The sequence below is a fragment of the Malaclemys terrapin genome, chromosome 1 (genome assembly GCF_027887155.1).
Source record: "Malaclemys terrapin pileata isolate rMalTer1 chromosome 1, rMalTer1.hap1, whole genome shotgun sequence".
NCBI lineage: Eukaryota > Metazoa > Chordata > Testudines > Emydidae > Malaclemys > Malaclemys terrapin.
The window spans coordinates 66265628-66288543 of NC_071505.1; the positions used below are offsets into that span (position 1 = coordinate 66265628).

At 39.9% G+C, this 22916-nt stretch overlaps 1 protein-coding gene across 1 annotated transcript in view; it reads right to left on the reverse strand.

Moving 5' to 3' along the window:
• PTPRR (protein tyrosine phosphatase receptor type R) overlaps positions 1–22916 on the reverse strand; it is a 214768-nt gene that overhangs the window by 119927 nt on the left and 71925 nt on the right. The gene's annotated exons all lie outside the window — the stretch shown is intronic.

Below are 22916 nucleotides of genomic sequence, written 5' to 3' on the forward strand. Positions count from 1 at the left end.
CTGGGGGAATGAAATTGTGCACAACAGGATTTAATTCAAATATGGAGTAATATCTTTTCTCTATTATAACAATTTATTGAGTCAAGTGCAAGATTTGTTACTCAGGCTAAAGTCAAATAAAGCCTCTCTCTTTTCCCCTTTATTCTCCTTCCCAACATCATCCTTTTGCTGCTCTGATTTCTCTGCTTGTCTGCCTCTCAAACATACCACCACTCTTCATTATTCTGGTTCCTTCTTTCGGAACTTCAGTAACTACACCCACCTGCCCCTACCTTCTGTTACCAATTTCTCTCCCACCACCTACCACTGGGTAGTCAGAACATATATATCAGGGATAAAAAGGATTAAGATGTGAGTCTTCAAAAGTATCTTTTTCAATTTATTTTTGTTTTGTCTAAAAAAATAGGGACCAGAAAATTGAAAACCATAAAACAGGTCATGTGCAAAAAGAAAACTCATAAGTGGATTGCTTTATTTGCATTGCTATCCACTTATATATATTAGGTCACTAACAAATATTAATTGATCTATAGTGAATGCCAGAAAGTTGCTGTATGACACACAGAATGAAGAATAAAAAGTTCCAACAGCCTTAACAGGCACAATTTTTGGTGGCACTTGTTTGATTCAAGATTGAGGAGTGAAAATGCCCTCTCAAGTGTTCTAGTGATTATTTTGTCTTTGTTATTTGTGTGAATGGAAGATGGCTCCACATGGGAAGATTAAGGATTAAGGGATGGATGACTTGGGCAGCAACGTTAGCAGTATCTATTAGGATTTCAATATGGCTTACTAAGATTCATTGTGACTGCAGTTTCGGTTGGGTAGTGACAGATCTGTTATGAATAAACATATGCCACTCATGATTCTACTTTTGAGTGTAATCTGGATCTGTCATAAATCAGAGAGATCTGGGTCGGTACACTGAGCCAGCTTATTTGCACAACTCTGCACTCAACCGTGCTCTAACTTTTCGCAGAACGAAGAGGAGGGGTGAGTAGTGTATTGTTTTCATTCTGCTTGCAAGGCTTGAGGTAGCCAGAGACAAAGACTAGTTTATTTGGCTCCTGTCATTTCCTGTACACCTGAGGTATGATGTAGATTTATGATTTTGTTGGCTTATATACCATCAGGTTGTATGGAAAATGTCAGGTCTAAGCTCTCTAAAATAGCATTGGTGCAACGTTTGGGGTCTTTGTGTATTATTATCTTTGATGACTCCCACGTGCATGCAGATGTCAGCGCAGATGTTTCTGGAAATTATGGATTCTTTTGGTTTTATCCAGAGGGTTTTTCCACAGAGCCAGCCAAATTCTCAGGCTTGCCTTTGTGTCTATTTGGAATATTTCAGATACATTGGTCAGCCTTTCTGGCTCTTGTCCAAACTTGAATCAGTTCATTAGATTTTCTGTGTATAATTGTGTATCAACAGCATTCTGATAATACTGTATCCCGTGTTTAGAAATGAACTCACATGGAGAGAGAGAGAGAGAGAGAGAGAATTTTTTTGGCAGCTAACTTTTCCCATCACAAAATGTTGCTTAGTTGAAATCAATATTTTCCTATTGATTTTGACACAATTTTCCAATGGGAAAATTGTAAACTTTTTTTCCTGAATGTACATTTCAAAACAATTTTTTTGTTATGACTTTAAATGTTGTATTTGGAAACAGTAAAATTTTGACTTGGGGATTTTGGGGATACCGCCACCCCCCTTATTAAAACTTCTCATCTATTTTTCCCAACAGGGAAAACAGGAAACATTTTGGGTTTTTGACCAGCCCAATATTTTTATAATATAATATAAAGTCCATGCTAAATTATAATTGTGGCTTATGATAACAAAATTGCAGAGCCACAATTCTATTTTACCTGCAATTTGTATTCATTTTTCTGAATATCAAGCAACTCTTTTGATGATTAATGAATGCTCCAAATCAGGGATGTTGTGGCTTTGGGTATTAGCAATTACTACTATTAGCAGAGCTACTTATGCAAACTGCCACATGTACTTTTCTACTAGGAACACAATGTGAAAATCAAAACAGAAGCACTACCTGGAAACTTTATACTCTTCCAAGGCCATCAGGTAATGGCTGAAAATGTTGCGGGGGGGGGGGGGGGAAATCTTGGGGCTAGGCTTAAAAATTATAGAAAAAAATCACCTGCAATTGCGAAGACAATGATGACATGTTGTTTGAGGTAATTAGAACTGGACAAAGTATAGGCAAATGCTGAACACACTTCTCTGGCCACATAATTCAATTGTGACCTGGAATACACCTCTATTCCAGTCATGCAATTTTCCTATGAGGAGACTGCTGAACGAATGTGTAGGAACTGAGATCAAACAGTTCATATTTACTTGGAGCCTGTGAAAATTTCAGGTAACTTGTCCAAAGAATATTTTTGTGATCAAGAAATTAACTCAACATACAGATTGCAGATTGGTTAAGTGGTAGGAATTGGCATTTAGATTGCTGCAGCCCTGTTCATTAAAACCAAATTTTGCATATTCAGATGGACACATTGCACAAGTTCACAGAGGCAAAATCTAAATTCAGGTAAAATTTAATGCTTCTTAATTTTATGAATTTGTAAGATAATAAAGAACATATATTTCTGGCACTTGATATATTCATATAGTGCAATGAAAAATAATGTATACACACATACTATGAGCTCTCAGAAGGAAATCAAGACTAGAAGTAATACTAGTGGGAAGTGTAGGGATAATCTAATTCGTTAGCATGACAACTGACACAGTGGACACTGCATTCTCCATGTTTTCCCCAGGGGACACTGATTGAAATTAAATGTGGGAAATACAAAATGAATAAAAGGAAATACTTTTTTGCAGTGTGTAATTAAACTGTAGAACTCACTGTTCAGACCAAGAACTTAAGATGCTAAAAGGGACTAGACATTTATATGGATAGGAAGAATATCCAGAGTTGTTATAATTAATGATAATACACATTTTGTGGAAGTGATATTAAACATCATGCTTCAGGGCTTAAGGCAAACTCTTCACTATGAGAGACCAGGATGAGACCTAATGTGGGGTTCAGAGTAACTCATATCTGCCTAGTGAAGGGTTCTTACAATTTCCTCTGAAGCATCTGATACTGGCCAGTCAGAAACAGGATATTGGACCTGAGGGACCTTGAGTCTAATCCAATTCAGCAATTCCTATATATCTATGTAGCTAGCGAAATGCTTTCTCAGAGACTATTGCATCATAGCGTTATTGACGATTCTATGCCATAACAGGTATTCAGGTAAAGAAAGTTTTTCCTCAACCATATTATTTGAAATTCAGACCAGTAAAGTTGTTCTGAATGTAGCCAGCATGGCTAACCTCAACTGCCTCAGTCCCTTGACAAATTAGAGTATGTCTCACTAAAATATTAACTTAGTTTGCAAACAAGATCAGCTGTTTTTGGGGGGAAAGCTGACCACTTCTGTAGGAAGTGTCAAAGTAGGAATGAGAAATGTTCCGTCTGTAGTGCATAGCTTTCACCTAGATTCTCTCATTGAGGTTTTAGGTATGCTTGGAGCATTATAGTCAGACATCTGTAGAAAGGACCCATACCCTTCATGGTTATTAAAACATGTAGACACATGTTTGGCTCATTATTGATGAGGACTGTTAACATCTCTCTTCAAGAGGGCATTCAGGGACATCTGAGATTTTGCCAAATTTCCACCCGTGCTCGGACTATGTTTAAACTGTTACTCAGCAAACCAACATTGAATATTAACCACCTCACCAATTATTGTCTGATCTCAAACTTTCCTTTTTCAGGGAAGACTATTGAAAAGATAGTGATGGACCAGCTCCAGTTGCACTTTGATTTCACAGAATACTTTGATTCCTATCAGTCTAGGTTGTGCATTAATATCTATTGCTGGTGATCTTCTATCAATGATAAAGAATAAAATATCTATGAAGATACCACATGATAACCACTAGTATGATCTTATGGGAAGGGACGGAATAATATTTCAGAGGATTTGCTGCTGCTTCTCTGAGAAGTCTCAGAAGGCATTTTTTTGTTCCGTTCTCAGGGCTCTCACATTTGTGTCACTCCTATTCAGCACTTATTTGAAGACATTAGGTGATATAGCGAGATATTTTGGGCTGCATTCTCTTCAATATGCTGATGAAACTCAGTTCTGCATCTCCTTTTCATCAAACCTGGGCCTGGATTCACCTCTCCTTGATTATCACATGTCATTGGGGGCGCGGGAGCATGGAGATTCATTAGTCTATTCACTGTATTCTCTGTCTATCTCATAATCCCACATAAGAGCCTCTGTAAGGGCCCTGATCCAAAGCCCACTACAGTCAATGGGAGTTTCTCTTTTGAGGTCAATAGGCTTTGCATCGCACCGTAAGAGCTCAGTGGGTTTCAGGCTCCACAGTTTTAAAGGGGTAGGACAGGGAGAAGGGTGAGGGATGTACACTCTCCAGGGCACTGTACTCCACTTCGGGACTCTTGGAATTAAGTTAATGCTGATCGTGAAAGCATTGTCTGAGTCTTTGTTACCCTCTGTATTATGAAAACCACTTGGGAGAGGGTAAGGAAAGGTTCTGGAGGCAGCAGGAATGCAATGGGCCTGTGCCAATCCATAAGGATTGTAGGATCTTCTGGGTTCCATAAGGAGAGGGGAGATTTCTCCTGCACCACACAATGACACTTTAATAAATGATAAAGAAGAAACCCATTGAATAAAAAAACATGCATGGAAATCTATAACTCCCTTTAAATGTGATATTGCATCTATTTTAAGTTGAAACCTAATTTTTTCCATTGATTCAGTACTAACTATCAGAAAGTATAGCCTGGCAATAACAAAAGGAAGGCTGGAAAAGTGGGTAATGTGCTAGCCTGTGAGTGACTTGGAAGATCTGGGTTCAATTTCCTGCTCCACCATAGATTTCTAGCGTGACCTCATCTCTGCCTCACTTTGCCATCTGTAAAGTGGTGATAGTAGCACTTCCTCACCTCACAGGGACATTGTGAGGTTAAATACACTAAAGCATCTGAAGTGCTCAGATACTGTAGTAGTGGGGGCCATATACATATCTAGACATTTACAACTCGTTTCAGAGCCATCCTTGACTTTGCCTTGAAAAGTTAGTTTTTGCCCTTCCTTAATTTGGTTCTGCATTTCCCCAAGGCCTGGGTTTTAAATGAGAATGAAATTATGTCAGGCTTGTTAAAAGGATCAGTAGGAGTGTATTTTAAAGCCACTGGAATGATAGATTTCTCAGCCCTTTCTGACTCTTTTTTCTCTCGTTACTCCTGGGTTATATGCCAGAGAGTTGACAGAAATGATCTGCTGCAAGAGCAAAAGACAATACACAGACAGATGAAAACGTGGAGAGAGAGAGAGTTCAGCTGAACCATTTTAACCCTCTTATTCTTTAAGAAATATGCAATGATTAGTGCATAACATTGTCCAAACTGTTCTTATTAAATGTACAGAAACCAAATACTTCCCTCTATTATCAGAGAAAGAAAGGGTGCTATTATCTACAGTACAATTTTTATGCCCGGCATGATTGCAGCAATCATATCACATTTCAACCTCCCCGAGCTTACCTGTAATACTCAGAGAAATGGGCTCTTTTGAGCATGTTCAGTACAGCACTTTGTAATACATTCTTGTTTTCTCTCTGATTATGGAGTCTCTAGGTACTGTCTGTGTAAAGTTTGAAGCATGAGGGAACATGTACTGTCTTTCCCTGCTTCTTTGATGAAAGATGTATTATAAGTTTTTTCAAACTACCCTCAGTTACTGAAATTTAAATTCCTGTTGTAGTTTTGTGAAATGGCTTAAAGAATATAGAAATCATTTCCAGGAAGCTGTCAGGAGGAGCAATGACATTTTTATATAGAATTATAAACTAGTACACGACAGAAAGTAGATGATAATTTTTTTTAATATATTGGTCAAGACCAAACTATAACTTACTTTTAACCACAAGACACTCATTGACTTTTATAGGAGTCACACTACCAAAGCCCTTCACATAGCTTAGAAAGTTTAAAGGTAAGAATCCAACACTATTGACTGGCTATATTGCTTGCATGTTTATTTTCACAGACAATTTTGCCAATAGTAAAAGATGAGTAAAACATTCTGGTTAAATTAGAAATCTTCCTGAACCTTTGCGCAAACGGAACCTTTTTGGGGAGATACAGAACACTTCTTTATTTTCATGCCCTTCTGTCTCTCCACAGGACTAGAGCTGGGGGAATAATTGATTTTTCAGTTTCGTGGCAGTTCTGAAAAAAATCAGTTTGGGTTTAACTGAATCAGAATGTTTTCAGAATTTTTGGTGAATCAAAAGAGTCTGTTTTGGGTCTGTTCTAGGGGATCTGAAGCTAGATCTCCCATGTCCTTGGAAAGTGCCCTAGCCATTGGGCTAAAGGTTAAAAGGGGGGAAAGCAGATACAGCAGCAGCAGCACCTCTTCCTCCAGTCATTTTTTGAATGGCCAAAACTATTTGCCTCAAATTCATGAATAGTTTTGGGTCACGCAAGATCACATTTTTGTCAAATAAACTATTCAAAAAATTTCACCCAGCTGTACTTGGGACATGAAGGAGAAGAGCTGAAATACTACCAAAAAGGGTATTCTTGCACTATTTCTGGGCCCATTAGAAGAAGGATATTCATGAGAAAGCCTCTTTTTTGTGTTTTCCAAACTTCCTTTGCAATACTAAAAGATCTGGAATGTTTAGACAAACATCATGGCCAAGATTTTCAGAAGTGACAGGTAATTTTGCTGCTTCAATTTTTGGATGACCAGCTTGAGATTCTCTGACAGATCCTGATTTTCAGAAGGGGGGTAAGTGACAGACTGACAGCATCCTGTAATATCCTGAACAAACCTTGTGAAATTAAGATAACTTAATTCAATAGAGTTTATACCTTATTGAATTAGGGTTAGTACCTCTGGGGTACAGTGCATTAAAATGTAATTTTGTATGTCTCATTGTGGCACTATATGTACTTTTTCCAATAGGGAGGGGATGCTAATGAACTTCCACTGTTATCAGCCCTTTAAAGCCGCCCCCTGGAAAGGTTCACATATACTCAAATATGAATTTTCCAGGGACCAGCATACAAAAAGTATTTTTTTGATAAATATCCTGGATTCAGGGCCTTCTTCTTGATCTAGCAAATGGACAGGACCCTTGGTCCACAGAGGGCCCCAATCCTTTGAGAAAGGTTGGAAGGGCAGGTACTGTGGCCCCTTAAGACGGTGCACTTATTCTGAGCTGAAGCTGTGATGAACTTGTGATCACAAAGGAAACCCTGGGGGTGGGCAGCTGAAGGACTGCTCCTACCAGAGCCCATGTTAGAGTGGGGATTGTGTCTGGTAAGGTTATTAGCATGCATGCAGGTTATTTTATTGTTTTCAATATATTTTCTCTGTAGTGTTTTTACCCTAAGCATACAGTAGGCTTGCACAGAAAGAATGATGTGCTACTATAAATGTTGACAATTAAGCTGGCTATGTCAACACTACACACGACTGGTGGCAGCATGCAGTGTACATGTAGCTACATGTCACAGCGAAAAGCAGGCTCATCTACTGTGGTGTGTAGCTACATGTGCCAGCGAAAGGCTCTGGCAGAGGGGATATAGTGGGGAAAGGCTTCAGCAGCTCCCTGCTGCCAGAGCCTTTCACTGTGGGGAAAGGCTCCAACAACAGGTAAATTTCAGAGCCTTTTCCAGTCTTGGAGTCTTTCCCTGAGGTGTGGAAGGGCTCCAGCAATGGGGAACTGGCAGAGCCTTTCCCTGCTGCTGGAGTTTTTCCCTGTGGTGAAGAACTCCAACAATGGGGAGCTAGTAGCCATTCCCTGCTGAGGGAGTTTTTTCTGTGGAGGGGAAAGACTCCAGCAGCAGGGTGACAGCAGGCCACTACCTTGCTAAATATAACAGTGTGGACGGGGAAGTATGGGTTGGGCGAGTAGAAAGCATGCAGGGTATGCACTCGAGTACATATCCGCACCCTTCAGGTATGTCCTTACTCCAGTTGCCTAAGTAGTGTCTCACCAGCTACACTGCTCTTCATACTCAGGCTATGGGGGCTATGCAAGTATGTGCTTTACACGCTGCTGACAGAAGTGTGCAGTGTAGATCCACTTAAGGAGCTTTTTGGTATCCATGTCAGGGTGGTGCAGGGGTCTCGTTGCCTGATTCCCCTCTCTTCTGGACCTCTCAGCAAGTCCCGTCATTGCCCTAATTCTCCACCCATTTGTTGTGGGGTAGGTCACGGGGGTGCCCGGTCACGTATGGTCACAAGAAAGGGAAGAGGCTGTACTGAAGCTGGTTAGGTCCTCTGTGAATGACACTATGGAACCTGGTAATACAGCCTAGTGTCCCGAGTCAATAAAGCAGCCCTTCCACTCAGGGCAGCGAGGCCTAATGGCCAGAGTCAATACAGAAGCCCCTTACAGTCAGGGTAGCTTGGCCTAATGGCTGGAGTTAATAAAGCCACCCTCGCAGTCGGGTCAGTGTGACCTAGTGGCCAGAGTCAATAAAGTCATACCCGTCTGTGGGACTGTGTGGCCTATTGGCCCATTGGGGAAATGGGGGGCCACTCAGGAGGGTGTGACACCCCAGGTAAGGGAACTTGGGCCCTCCCTGTTCTTCCAAGCCCCAGCCCTGGCAATGGCGGGGTTACTCGCCACTGAGTCAGCAGGGATCCTCCCGAAACACGTTGATTGGTTCCCCGGTTCACCCACCAGAGCAAAGTCTAAGTCCCCGTGCTGCTTCCTACCCTGTCTTCGCCAGTGAGGTTCCCAGGGGTCTCTGGGATCCTCAGGCGGTGTAGCTCCTGATGGCAGGGCCTCCTCTTGGGGTTGGTCAGGCAGCCTGGAATCCAACTAGGGCTCAGTGTGCCTTGATTCTGAAGTTGGGTCCTGTAGCAGCTCCCTGGAGAGAGCCTACAGCTGGTGTCCTCTCCCTTCAGCAGCCTGCCCAGACTGAGCTGGGCTGCTTCCTTTTATACCTTTTGTACCTTGCCCCAGCAGAAGTGAAGGGGCATGGCTTCCTCAGCCTGCAATGCACAGTGAACCCCTGCAGAGCCACCTGCATCCCATCACACCTGGTCAGAAGTGAGTGAGACGTGGGTCTCTATCCAAGAAAGGCAACAGCTGGGGATCTGGAGGCCTGAGACTGAATGTCCTTGCTGGCCCACTAAGGGGAAATACAGGTGCAATTGCCCTCAAGTGTTCCAGAGTGCTCAGTACTTTCTGAAAACCAGGCCTTTTAAAGATGTCTCAAGGTGACCCTTGGTTGTTAGGTGCTGATCTACACTGAACCTCTCAACCCTTTGAGCTTTGTCCAATACTACTGTAATCACCGAGATATGGGAACAAAATTGATGCATTGACTTTCCTATCTATTTCAACGCCATACAAACCGAAACCAGCCAATATTAAATATCATGTTTGTCATTGCATTTAATCTCCTGTAGTTTAAGAAGCATCACCTGAACTGCATTCTGGGCCTGATGCGAAAAAAAATAATCTCCATAGTTTGAGGACCACGGATACTTCACAGAACTCTCCACTGCTGCCAACTTTCATGATTTTATCATGAATAAGTGAGAATCTTAGAATTCATTTGATAAAAGAGTACGTTTCTAGCCTCACGGTTGCTTCAAAACGTGAAACCTATAGGCTCCAAAATCAAACACTAGCTGTATTATTATTGTTTAAAAAACCAAACTCGTGAACTAAAGACAATCTCATGATTTTTGAACTCTTGGAGTTGGCAATACCAAATGCATCATATCCATACAGACTCTCAGGTGCAAATTTCTCTTCTCTTGAGCAGGTGAATGGATAGATACTGATGTACTACTGAAGACCAAAAGTATAGTTTACATTTAAGTGGAAATACTAACACTTAATATTCTCACTCTCATACAGGGTTTTAACTGCATGACTCTCACAGACATAAATGTCAGTTTGGTATTTTAGGTCTCCCACTCCAGTCCAGGCCGCTAATACTGCCCATGTTGGACTCTGGAGAATTATGTTGGATACCAGATACTGCAAAATGGGACAAGTTTTTCATGTGTTGACTAAACACTGTGGAAAAAACTTTAAGAGGCCACAGCCCAATCTATTTTTCTTTAATGAGGTTTCCATTTGAAAGTCAAACAGTGAGAGCAAGAAAGTGCCCTTTTTTTAACATTACCGCCAACTCTTTAATGATTGGAAGCCAGGGCCCTTCAGTGTGTGTGTGTGTGTGTGTTGGTCAAGGGTTGGGCGGGAGGAGGGATAACATTGTCTCTACCATTCCAATAGTCAGGGCATCCCTCCAAGCTAATATTTTGTAAACAGATAACCCAGTTTTCCTAATAAATTTTAGAAAGAGATTGACAGCAACGTAGAAGGTAGTTCATTCTTTATGTATTCAGATTTGTTTGCTATGCCTATCCCAGGCTCTAGGTGTTAAAACAAGCCATTCAAGAAAGTCTACACTCATAAATCATGCAAAGAAAAACCCCACAGTCCTCCTATATCTTCCCATCCATAAACATCTCTTCATTTTTAGGATGCATTTTATTTGTAAGTGTTTTTAATATTGTAAAAACATCCTTACTTTCCCAAAAGGAATTTACTCAACAAGTGGAATACTTAGCAATTTGGAATGCATAGACTTTATTACCACCATCACTTCTTTATGTTTTATTTTTATTACAGGCATTCCAAATTCAACTATCACAGCAGCACTGTCACCACTTACCATTGTGAACCCTCTTTGCCCTTCCTGCTTAATAAGCATATAACACTAGTCAGGACTTGTTCAAGGCTTAAATCTTGAAAGTACTGATTAAATATTAACTGATTAACTGCTTGCTTTATACTTGTACTTTGCTCATTTTACACTTTGCCCTTTTGCTTGCATTGCATTTGCTGCATTGGATCCAGGGTAGGAAAGTGAGATGAAACTCCCTGAAGATACTTATGTGGATGACCTCAGTATTTCCCTGGGTCTGGCCTTCAAGTCTTGCTGAATATGTCTACACTCTAAAATGGGATTATGGAGAAATACTGGCGCTGGCTCTCATCCAGCTAGGGAGTGAAACACAGAATGTAGCCGTGCTGTTACAAGTGGCGGGATGCCCAAGCCATCTCAAATACATGCCTAGGGTTTCAGACGGGTATGTGCTGCGGGCAATCAGCCAATCCCACAGCTCGCACTGCTGCAGCTACGCTCTGTGTTTAGCTCGCTTGCTCAATGAGAGCTAGCATGAGTACGTCTCCTCAAGCTGGGAATCACACCCCCAGCTCAAAGTGTAAACATACCCGCTCTTTTTTCACATTTACAGTCAGAAAGGAATTTTATTGGGCATCAAGTCTTTGTACCCTCCCTTGTTTTTCCCTGTTCGTTACTCTTTCCATTTGTTTTTGCGGAATTTTTCCTTCTCTGTTTTTCCTCACCTGCAGTTCTTCAGCATCTCCCCCTCCACACAAGCAACACAAGCAAGAAGAAACTTGAGCAGTGCCAATTGCATCTGTGCAATTCAACTTCAGATAATGGATGCAGCAAGACAAATGTACCTGTGGTCACTTACATTTCCCCTTCCCTTATACCACACAACCTCAAGGAGGAGACTCTTAAGCATAGAAAAATACAAAGAAATAATAATAATCTATACAATGAAAAAGTGACTGTTCAGTTGTCAAAAACTAGTGGAAAAGATATGTATTCATTTGCTTTACGGGTGAAGTTCACATACTGGGCATTTGCAGGAGCCAACGTAACAGCTCTGAGGCTACTGCTCCATTTTAGGGATAAGAATAGCAGTCCCTGCCTCTCTAAATCCACACTGTGTGAGTCCGTAGGTTCTGGGTATATGCATGGCTCAAAGGCGGGTGAAAAGTCCAAACGGCACATTCACCATACCTAAGGCCCAATCCCATAGGGGACTGCATGTGGGTGTCCTGCTGTGCTTAGATGGAGCCCCACTGACTTCTGAAAAACACATGACATCTGCCTTATTACAAGGAAAATCAGCAATCATGTAAGGAAATACTGTGTTAGAAGTTATTTCCATTAGCAAAAGTTCTGGTTGCCTTTTTTTTTTTTTAAGTGCTTGATTGGAATCTAACTGAAAATCAGGGGCCAAATTCATCAGTGGAGCTGCACCTATATATACACACGTGCTGAATTTGGTCCTACATGTTTAAGCCTGAATTTTTAAAAAACTGTAGGAAATTTCAGGAGAAGGTGCTTTAAATTATATATTATATTGTATGTATACACTATATATGATGGTACTATGCAGAGAAAGGAATTTCATATGAGATTAACAGGAGTACTTGTGGCACCTTAGAGACTAACAAATTTATTAGAGCATAAGCTTTCGTGGACTACAGCCCACTTCTTCGGATGCATATGAGATTGTGATAGTGTTATGGATTAAAAATAAAACAAAGTAGAAGCCATTGATTTTAAAATTATTCTGACAAATTAGCTCCTATTATTTACAAGCCTAATAGCATGTAACTATAATAAGGCAGAAATCAATTTAGTTAAGGGTCCAATCCTGCAAACACTTACTCACGAGTCATTCCAATCCACACAAATGATCCCATTGAAATCAATAGGTTTACCTGCATGAATAAAGGCTGCTTCTATGGCAAGACTGGTGACATGTGAGCTAAATGTAGACATCTCTGATCTTTATACCAAATAATCTATGCGTTAATCGCTCCCTGCCTCTCTCCTAGACTAGAACTAACTTTTCTGACAATGATAAACATTAGATTGTACGCAAATCTTCTAAAGTGATGGGGGAAGCTGACTTAATTGGGACCAAAGCAGTCAAAAATATAATAGAACAGCCCTATAGTGGGTATGGAGAAAGGGTTGATGAACTAAATGGCTCTTTTCCCTGTCTTTTTTCTAGGATTTTATGACCTCTTCTGACAAGCAAAGAACCTCCCCAAAAACTCTTCAGACAGATATTGCATACTTAAATAATTACCTCTTTTAGGGGAAAAAGGGAAAACGAGAAAAAAAAGTTTAAATTAAAAATGCAGATTTTAAAAAAATCTTTGCATTTTTTGAGCAGAACAAGCAGCAAGAACAAGCAAAATATTTTTTTAAGTTAATCAGAATTCTGAATTTTGCTAATACACAGTGTTCTGTCCCTGTGACAAAAAGGCTTTGGAAATATAATACCTTCCACAAATTGTTGCAGCAATAATTAAGAAAAAAAATGCAATGGAGCTGCATGGGTAAAAATGAGCCCATAGTTGGTAGTTTATTTCCCAGGTCTCCCTTGTGTTAAAGATACAGCCCCATGACAACAATACAAAGATCAGTTTTTGGGTTACTATGAAAAACGGATGAATCCGCTAGAGTTTTCTGTTCACCATACAAGAAATACAAGACCAAAAATACTACAGTGCATACAATCCAACATTTCCTGCACACAATAAGTGTCATCCACTCACTATATCAATTTACTATATTAAACAGACCTATATCACACTGAATAACCTGATGGAGTCTCTTACTTTTCCAAAAGCCGTTCAGGTGCTGCTGTTGTGTCCACATCCATGTGCAAAATTCTGTGCATCTCATTTTCACATCAATAATCAGCCCTAATCATGCAGGTTTCTAAGTCAACAGAGAAAGAGAAGCTAATCCCATTCAGCCTCTAGAAAGTGACTGCCTGGTATTATTGCTAGAGACATAACTGGTCCCAGAACTGCTGAGGTGTGCTCCCTAGGGGGACACCACAGATACTTGCTGTTCCTGCAGTTTACCAGAACTGGAATGTACAGAGAGGATGCTTCTCATAGTAATTAGCAAATCTGCACAGAGAGGTCTAGAAGGTGCGTTACGTAAGTTAGTCATCCATCAGGTATCAACAAGAAGATCCCATATCCAGAATGAGTAGCCCTATAGAACTACCGTATTCAAATAGCTGCTTTCTACTGGTTCCACCATGCAGCTACCTGTGAGCAACCTGACTCTGAACACAGAGAGGGATTTTAGCCCATTGAAATATTAATCTCAAATGATAAACAACATGAGGTTTCCAACTGCCTGTGTTGTTATTGATTGGATTGACATTGTGTACCTAGTGACCTTTACTCCCTCTTTGCATAGATTTTTCTTCCTGGAGCAAATTTTGCTCCCTATTACAATACCAATATAATAGACAACAGAATTTGGTCCCATGGCTGTTAACTTCAGAACTGCTTTTGTAATCAAAATAAAGAAGTTTAATCACAAGCTGAGTGTTGATTCACCGTGTATCTCAGCAGGACACAAAATATTGCAAACAATGAAGCTCCTTTCAATAATAAATAATAATAATTCTATGCTCACATATAGAACTATTTTCATTTATGGGTCTCTAAACATTTTACAATGGAGAAAAAGTAGCAGAAGTGTGAAGTGACTTGCTTGCAGTCATGCAACAGGTCAGTGACAAAGCAGTGAATAAAACCCAGGTCTCCAGATGCCCAGTCCAGCATCCTATCCACTAAACCATATTTCCCTTTCCACATTTTTGGTTTGTCATATTACACTGTATGTAAAATATTTTAGTATAAAAGTTGATTAATACTGAGCCATAATCACATTTAAAACTCCTCTGGTAAACAATTTCTAAAGTACAGAAAGAAGGTATTACATGCATATTTTATTTGTAATGGTGTAGATTGACAGAACCTTTGGATCTGGATTTTTTAAACCTATTTCACTACACATGTTCCTTTTTTATGTTTGCATACTGTAGCATACGCCATAAGGTCCTGCTAGATTACATTAAGATCTATTTTTAGGTACTTATATGATCCTCCAGGGCCCAGATTTTAAAAAGTACTTAGGTGTTGCAACACCTAACTGATTAAGCAACCTAAATCTCATTTTCAAAAGTGTTTTATACATTTAGGAATCTAAATCCCATTGACTGTCTATGGGACTTTAAGATACACATTTTTCCTTATGAAATATTAAAGAATGTTGCTATTTGTTTTGATAACCTGGAAAAAGATTAGAAATTGGCCTTGACAAGTCATGTACTTTCATTCTTTTACTTAATGTGGTTTGAGAACACATTATGACTTATAAGTCTTTTAAAGTACAATGTGTTATTAGAGATTCTAAATTGTCATCCTGAAATTAAGTTAAATTCCCAAGATTTCATTGGTGTTATTCTGTTGTTTCTCTTCTTCTTGTTATTAACCCTCTCTTTTCTTTTATGCTAAAAATACACATACAGAGAACTGATCATAGAGTTGTTCAAAAACAGGAAAACAATTTTGCAAAAAGTTACAAAAATTTCTTGTTTATATTTTACAGAGTTCAAAACAGACCCATTTCCCATTTTCATGAAATTGATTGTTAAAAGTTTTGAACCAAATTCACATTTTATATTTGTTATTTACCAAACCTGGTGAATTTTGAAAATTTTGAAAACTATTTTGGTAAAAATATTTTAAAAATTGATATAGTTGATAATTTTCCACAAAAAAATTGTTGTTGAAAACAAGTTTTTTTTTTTTTTTTTTTAACCAGTTTGTGCAAAAAAGTGTTGCCTGGCTCTAATAGAATGTTCTAACACATAATATACACATACATATACAAAGAAATATTTGTAGAGTTTTAACCATGAACAAAACATATAGATACACACTGTAGGATGGTGGGAAGAGCAGAAGCTGGAAGATCATATTGGGAATTTAGAAGAGAAGCAACAGTGCCAGGATCGGGTTATGTTTGAAAGGCTGGGAAGACAGAAACAGAGGAATGGTATACAGGAGCAACCAGGAACTGGCTTAGAGAATTAGAAGAGCAGAAGTAGAGAACCGGCAATTGGATTAAATTTATAAATCCAATTTGCTTCCACTGGTGGGAATTTTACATTCATGTTTTTGCTAAGTTCAAAATGTGCTCAGTTTGATGAATGGGGTAATTTTTCACTTTAGGCACTGTTCACACCCATTTGGATACTATTATTTCATTCTTTCTGTCTCAAAAAGACAATTTTATAAGGGTGTCTACACAGCCTGTGGTAGAGAGCCTCCCAGCCTGGGTCGACAGACTCAGGGTGGCAGGGCTAGCACTGTAAACACAGCTGTGCAGACAGTGCCTTGGAGCTGCAGCTCAGGTTGGAGCTTGAGCTATCAAGACTAGCGAAGGGGGTGGGTGTCAGAGCCCGAGCTCCAGCCCAAGCCACAACTTCAAGGTGCTGTCTATTCAGCTATTTTACAACATGAGTGTGAGCCCCATTAGCCCATGTCTGTTCACCTGAGCTAGGAGGCTTGCGGAGGAGCTAGGAGGGCTGTGTAGATATACCCGAAGAGGCTAGAAAATTTAAAGTTTTCCTTTTAATAAAAAGGGGTTTGCTTCTGAAGAAAACTGCAGATCTTCTGAAAAGACTATAATTCTGTGACTCCATCTACATTTCTATGACAAGAGAATTATTGTCCCTGGATTTCACATATCTAACTAGTGACTTCATATTATCAGGGAAGAGAAAGCTCTATGGCCAGTATGGTTAAGGACAATAAGATTTTTTTAAAATCAGGTAGAAAATTGGCTTCTTTGTTGTTCTGCCTAATACCTCTCTAGGTCGTCCTTTTTTCCCTCTTTCCAGAATTATCACTTGCCATGGAAGTCATGTTGGTGGCATCCTTAAACCATGTCTTATATATGTCCATGATCATCTTCTTACCATACTTGATGATTTAGATTTGTTTTCTCTACTTAGAATTTCTGATATTGGAAGAAACTCTTTCCAAAGGACTCTGAAGATATTTCGCAGGCCTTTACTTAGGAAGGAGTTGATCTTCTTATCAATTTCTGTTTTAGATTTCCATGATTCTGCTCCATAAAGGACAGACATGATGCCGATATTAAAAAAAACAAACATGTTTTTTGTCAGTGCCACTCATGCTACTTTTACAAATCTTTTCAAGTTTATGAAAGTAGTTTGCTGCTTTTGATATTTGTTGCTTGGCATCTAGCATAATATCCCCATTATTGCACATTTCACTCTCTAAACACGTAAAATGACTTACTATTTCTAGCGTTTCTTCTCTGACTCTAATGGTTACTTTTGGGACATTTATAGCCAAATATTTTGGCTTCCCATTGTTGATGAACAAACCAACTTGTTTTGTTGTATCTGGCCAAAGCTGGGTCTTCTTTTTCATTAAACAGGGCAATCTCATTAGCAAAAATGAGATTATCCAATTGTGCTTTAATTCATCCACAAAATTCCTCAGTTGCCTTCTGCGGTTAATTTCCTCATGACATAGTCAATGACTAGTGCAAACAATAGTGGGGACATAATACATCCTTACTTTACTCCATTCTCACTGCAAATGACTGGCTGATGATGTCACCATACCTGACTGCACATTCTGCATTATCATATCTTGATTATTCTAATTATTTTTGCTAGTATTCCATAATGCACATAATTCTCCCAAGATTATCATTAGCTTTCTGGAAATCTATATAATTTATCAAAAGAGGTGCATAACAGCATCAGTAAGACCAAGACCATTCCTGGAAACTCTGTCCAGTTCTGGTGTCCCCACTTCAAAAATAATATTGACAAATTGGAAAGGCTTTAGAAATGAGCTTCAAGAATGATTTGAGCTTTGGAAATCATGCTTTATAGTGAAAGACTAAAGAACTCAATCTATTTAGTTTATCCAAGAGAAGTTTAAGAGGTGACTTGATCATGATCTAAAAGTGCTTACATAAGGAGAAGATTTCCGATAGCATAGGGTTCCTTACTCTATGCCTCTGATGGCTAACACGATCCAATGCTTGGAAGCTGAAGCTAGACACATTCAGACTGGAAATAATGTATACATTTTTTTGTATAGTGAGGATACTTAACAATTGGAACAACTTACCTAGGGATGTCGTCGATTCTATATCATTAAAAGTCTTTAAATAAAAACTGCATATCTTTCTAAAAAGATATGCTTCATACAGAAGTTATGGGCTTGATGCAGAAATAATTAGGTGAAGTTTTATGGCCTGTGCTATATAGGAAGTCAGACTAGATGATCATAATGGTCCCTTCTGGCTTTAGGCAGCTGTGAATATCCCATATGTTTTATCTGCATGCATGTTAATTTAACTGATCTGTTGAATTTAAAATTACACACACACAAAACAGCTTTAATTCAATGTTACTTCATTAAAATCACACACACACACACACACAGATTCAGCAGTACATGGTGATTTTTTTTTTTTTTTTTTTTACAGTCCAGCTGCTTCTAGCTTTGTAAGCAGATAATGACTTTATTACGGCTAATGAGCTGAATCTTACCAGGTGACACACAGCACCTGAGGGGTGACTTGAACAGACTACAGTTTACTCTTGGTTCCTGTATGTGTTATTTAATTAGCAACATCAGTTTTGAATGCTATATACGCTGCCCACTTGAAAACACAGGCAATTCCAAACAGGCAGCCAGCCTTCTTTTCTCAATGACATTTGGAGGCAAAACTATGATTTGCTTCACACTGTTAAAAATAATCGAAGGGAAACATCAAGTGTAGTATTTTTCATGCTGTGTGTCACTCAGATAAGCCTAACAATTCCACACATGAGCAGATATTTTCTGCTACTATTTGGGGCAGTGGACAGAAATAAGATGCTAATAAAAAGTGTGCCCCTCAGCAAAGTTTCCCAGAAAGATTTTGCCTAAACAATATTAGGGTGCCAAACAAAAACAAAAGCCAACCAACCCAACAAAACCCTACTTATTTTCCTGAGTGAACCAAGGGCAAGAAGGGCCAGTACGAAGACTTCTGCATTGCTTTAGTCTCCCATTGTGGCAGGTCAGGCAGTGTGTGCATGCAGAAAGGGGCACTTCAGAGAAGATTCTACAGCTCTTGTGCCAGAGGGAGTCTCTGCATTGACCCTGCATAGGTTGGCACCTAGAACGGAAAGAGGGGCAGGATTTAGGTTTAAAGAGTTGCATGGCACTACCATAGCATGCACGTGGTGTGGAGGGAGACGAAGCAGTTGCTATGGTGGGGCTGTACTGTGTAGGGGTGGAGTTCCCTTTCTCCACCCCTGCACTTCAGCCACATGAAGACTGATTATTCAGACATTTCTCCCTTCCATGCAGAGCCCCATTTCCAGCTGCTGTCCCTACTTTTGCTCTCCTCTGCACCATGCTGCATGGAGCTTTTGTAACTAGAGCCCTCCACAGCATTTTGGAAGTGAACTAACTGCTTGCTGCCTTTTATTAGTGCTCAGAGTTAAATAAAACCCATGCAAAATCTGTAAAAATCGCATCCGAAGAAGTGAGGTTTTTACTCACGAAAGCTTATGCCCAAATAAATCTGTTAGTCTTTAAGGTGCCACCAGACTCCTTGTTGTTTTTGTAGATACAGACTAACACGGCTACCCCCTGATACAGAGAAAATGATAAACTCTCAAAAGAGAAGCCCATCCGGTTGGCCCTACAGCTGTAATGCCCAAAGCCACCCATCCAGCACGTTGGCACACAGATTACATGCACGCATCAGCTAATTTTATGTTCCTACCACTCAGTGAGACATAGGTACATAATGCATTTGTTTATTATCTGTCCATTATGATTTCAGAGCACTGACTCAATACCTCAAGGGTACTGAGGGACACTGCTACTGTAACATTACACACATTAAAATCGACTTTATAAAAGATTAATCACAACACTAAATGCCTAGAACCCATCTGATTACACTTACATGTGTCTGGATAAATATTATACACTTAAAATAAATCAAGCTGTGACATGGAAATTAATAATTGGCTAGAGACAGTGGCCCTGTGCCACAGAAGACACCTTGAGATCTGTGGGCTTTGGGAACACAGAACCCCCACTTTCCCTCTAAAGGGAAGGAAGTAATTCCATGAAGGGAAACCTTACTGAGTTTCCCTTGTCCCTCTTCAATAGGAAAACCTGCAGGAAGGAACTATCTGGCACTTGGTTAACAATTCTGTGGATGATGCCACAGAAAAGAAAAGAATTGAAGTCACTTTCCCAGAGTTGTGATGTTTTTTCAGTAATAACATTAAGACTTGCTTTTGCCACTAAAATTACCAGCTGTGACTCTGAATGTACATAAGGACAGACCTACCAAGCTAGTAAGTGGCATTTTAGTCATTTTTCAGAACAGAGTCAGTTCTGGTCCCAATTGGGCACATGAGTAGTCCTATTAACTTCCACAGGATGACTCACACACGTTTGGTTATGCATGTACTTATAGCTGCCTTGCTGGATTTGGGCCTTTGAAGCTTTATACATCTTACTTAGTGAGACAAAAGAAAATATACTTGATCTATAATGACTGGATTTATCAGTATTCACTGCTACATTGTTTTTCATTCTTATAATGCGATGGTTTCATGATCATCATATCATCATATTACTTATAGGACCCAATATTTTCCAAATATTTATTTGTTAGCATGAATCTAAAAATACCTGCCATGAAATAAAATTAAGATATTACATGAAAAGTTAATATTTATGCTATTTACAATATATGCTCTGGTGTTAGATGCTGTACAGAGTAGAATGTATTTCATGTACATTTTTCTTTGTATGGTTTATATTAAAATATCACAACAATTGACCAGCACTGAAATAATTTACAGATTCATTTGATACATTTCCTTTATCCTTCATGTTTATGTCTAAACATAATAAAAACATACAGTACCATGAAAGAGATCTATTATTTCCTGTGGAGATGCGAGATTCTAGCATTTCTTTCACAAAGGAGTTTTGGTAGCTGTAGCTTGCTCTTCTGTGGCCCCTCACCATCTGTTGTAATCCTTCTGTATGTAAAATGCATCCAAACCATTTCGTATGTATAAAACAATCTGAGTTAAAAATGGAACTATTCAACCATAAAATGATGATGTGCTTTTCAGAAAAAGCACCCACTTTAGTCATTCAGCTGATCAAGTTAAACCACACGCTATTAGGATTAGATGGACAACCAGTTTAGGTTGGCAAACTCACAACTAGGAAACCTCTGGGGAGGGGACTCTCTCTTAACCTGTTTTGTTTCCCCTGCGTACATCTATGGGCATTTATTTTAATTTAATGTCTGTTTCAAGATACTTACTACTTGATCAAAGGTAGCACATAGGGCTAGGAGAACGAGGCAAACATTTTCAAGTTAAGAGTGCCTAAAGTGCCTACATCTGTATTTGTATGCATAAATAAAGGTTGAGCATCTGCATCTGCAATAGAAGTCAATGGGAGGGCTGAAAACTTGCCTTAAGAGGCCATTCTGGTTCATGAATGCAAAGACCAAGAATATTTTGCTACAGAGTTCAGACAAAGTCCTAAAGGTGATGAGCAAAGGGGAAAGAACAGAGTTTGTTCGGGTTCATTATTTCTTTATGATGAATCTAGAAGGCCTGAAAATGGTTTATTTTGTTGGTTTGTTTCTTTGCAGAAGTGGTGGGGTCTGCCTGTTTTTTACACTAGAAACTTAGACTGAGGCCATGTCTACACTAGCAAACTTACAGTGGCACAGCTGTTCTGATGCAGCTGCGTTGCTCTGAGATCGCTCGTGTAGCCGCTCTCTGCCGACATAATAAAACCACCTCCATGAGCAACGGTAGCTATGTTGGGTAGCTCCAGGGGTGAAAGTAATATGAAAGACTTACCGGTACGGGGGCCCGGCTCCAGGCCCCTGGAAGGGGCAGGGCCTTGGGCGGAAGGGGTGGGGCTGGAGGGGTCAGCCTCCCCCAGCCAGCCCTTCCATGCTGCCCAGCCTGTGCCGTCTGGGGCTCCGGCGGCGATTTAAAGGGCCCAGGGCTCCGGCCACTGCCGCATTAGCAGCAGCAGTGGCCACGAGCCCCAGGCCCTTTTAAGTCGCCAGACCCAGGGCAGCTGCCCCTTCCCCCTCCACCCCCCCGTCGGCCCTCCTGCCGACATAGCACTGTCCACACTACCACTTATGCCAGCAAAACTTATGTTGCTTGGGGGGAGTTTCACACCCCTGAGCAACATACATTTTGCTAACATAAGTGGTAGTGTAGACATGGCCTGAGTCTACACTTGAAAATTATATCAGTATAGCTACATTGGTCAGAGGTGTGAAAAAACACACTTCTGACCAGCGTAGTTATGTCATACATAACCCTGAGTGTAGACGCACCTAGCTATGTTGACAAAAGAATGCTTCCATTGGCTTAGCTATTGTTATTCGGAGAAGTGGTGTTCCTACACAGATGGAAAAACCCTTCTGTTGGTGTAGGCTGCATCTACACTATGGGGTATGCTTGCATAGCTATGCCTGTTAAGTCTCCATAGTATACACATACCCTCAGGGTTTGTGTGTCTTGGAAGACTCTAGGATGACTGGATAACTAGTGAAGTGACGACATCCACAAGAGTGCAGTGAATGGGAACTAAACAAATGAGAGGGGAAAGGAATTTTAATCACACTTTTGGGTTTTGTTAGCATCTGTTTAACTTCCATGATTAACATTTTAGACAAAGGAAACTTTTGAGAGAGATTCAACCTCCCACCCTTTCATTTAAGGCATGAAAGTCATAGGGCTTTTCTACACAAACATTTTGTTCATGGCAAGCTGGGATGTGAAGGACCACCATTAACCTGCCAGTTCATGTGGACCTTACCGATGTGCACTAACTCAGATCCTACCATTTATGTTGGCAAAATTTATGTTGCTCAGGAGTGTGAAACTTTTGCTTGGTGTGCTGTAATATAGTTCCATTTCAAAGGGGTAGATCAAGGTGCACTAAGGAACTATTAGCATATATCAGCAGGTCCACACGGACACAATGAGTGGCAGGTGAGTGCAGGGTAGATTTATATCCCAGTTTGCTGCAAACTAAACGT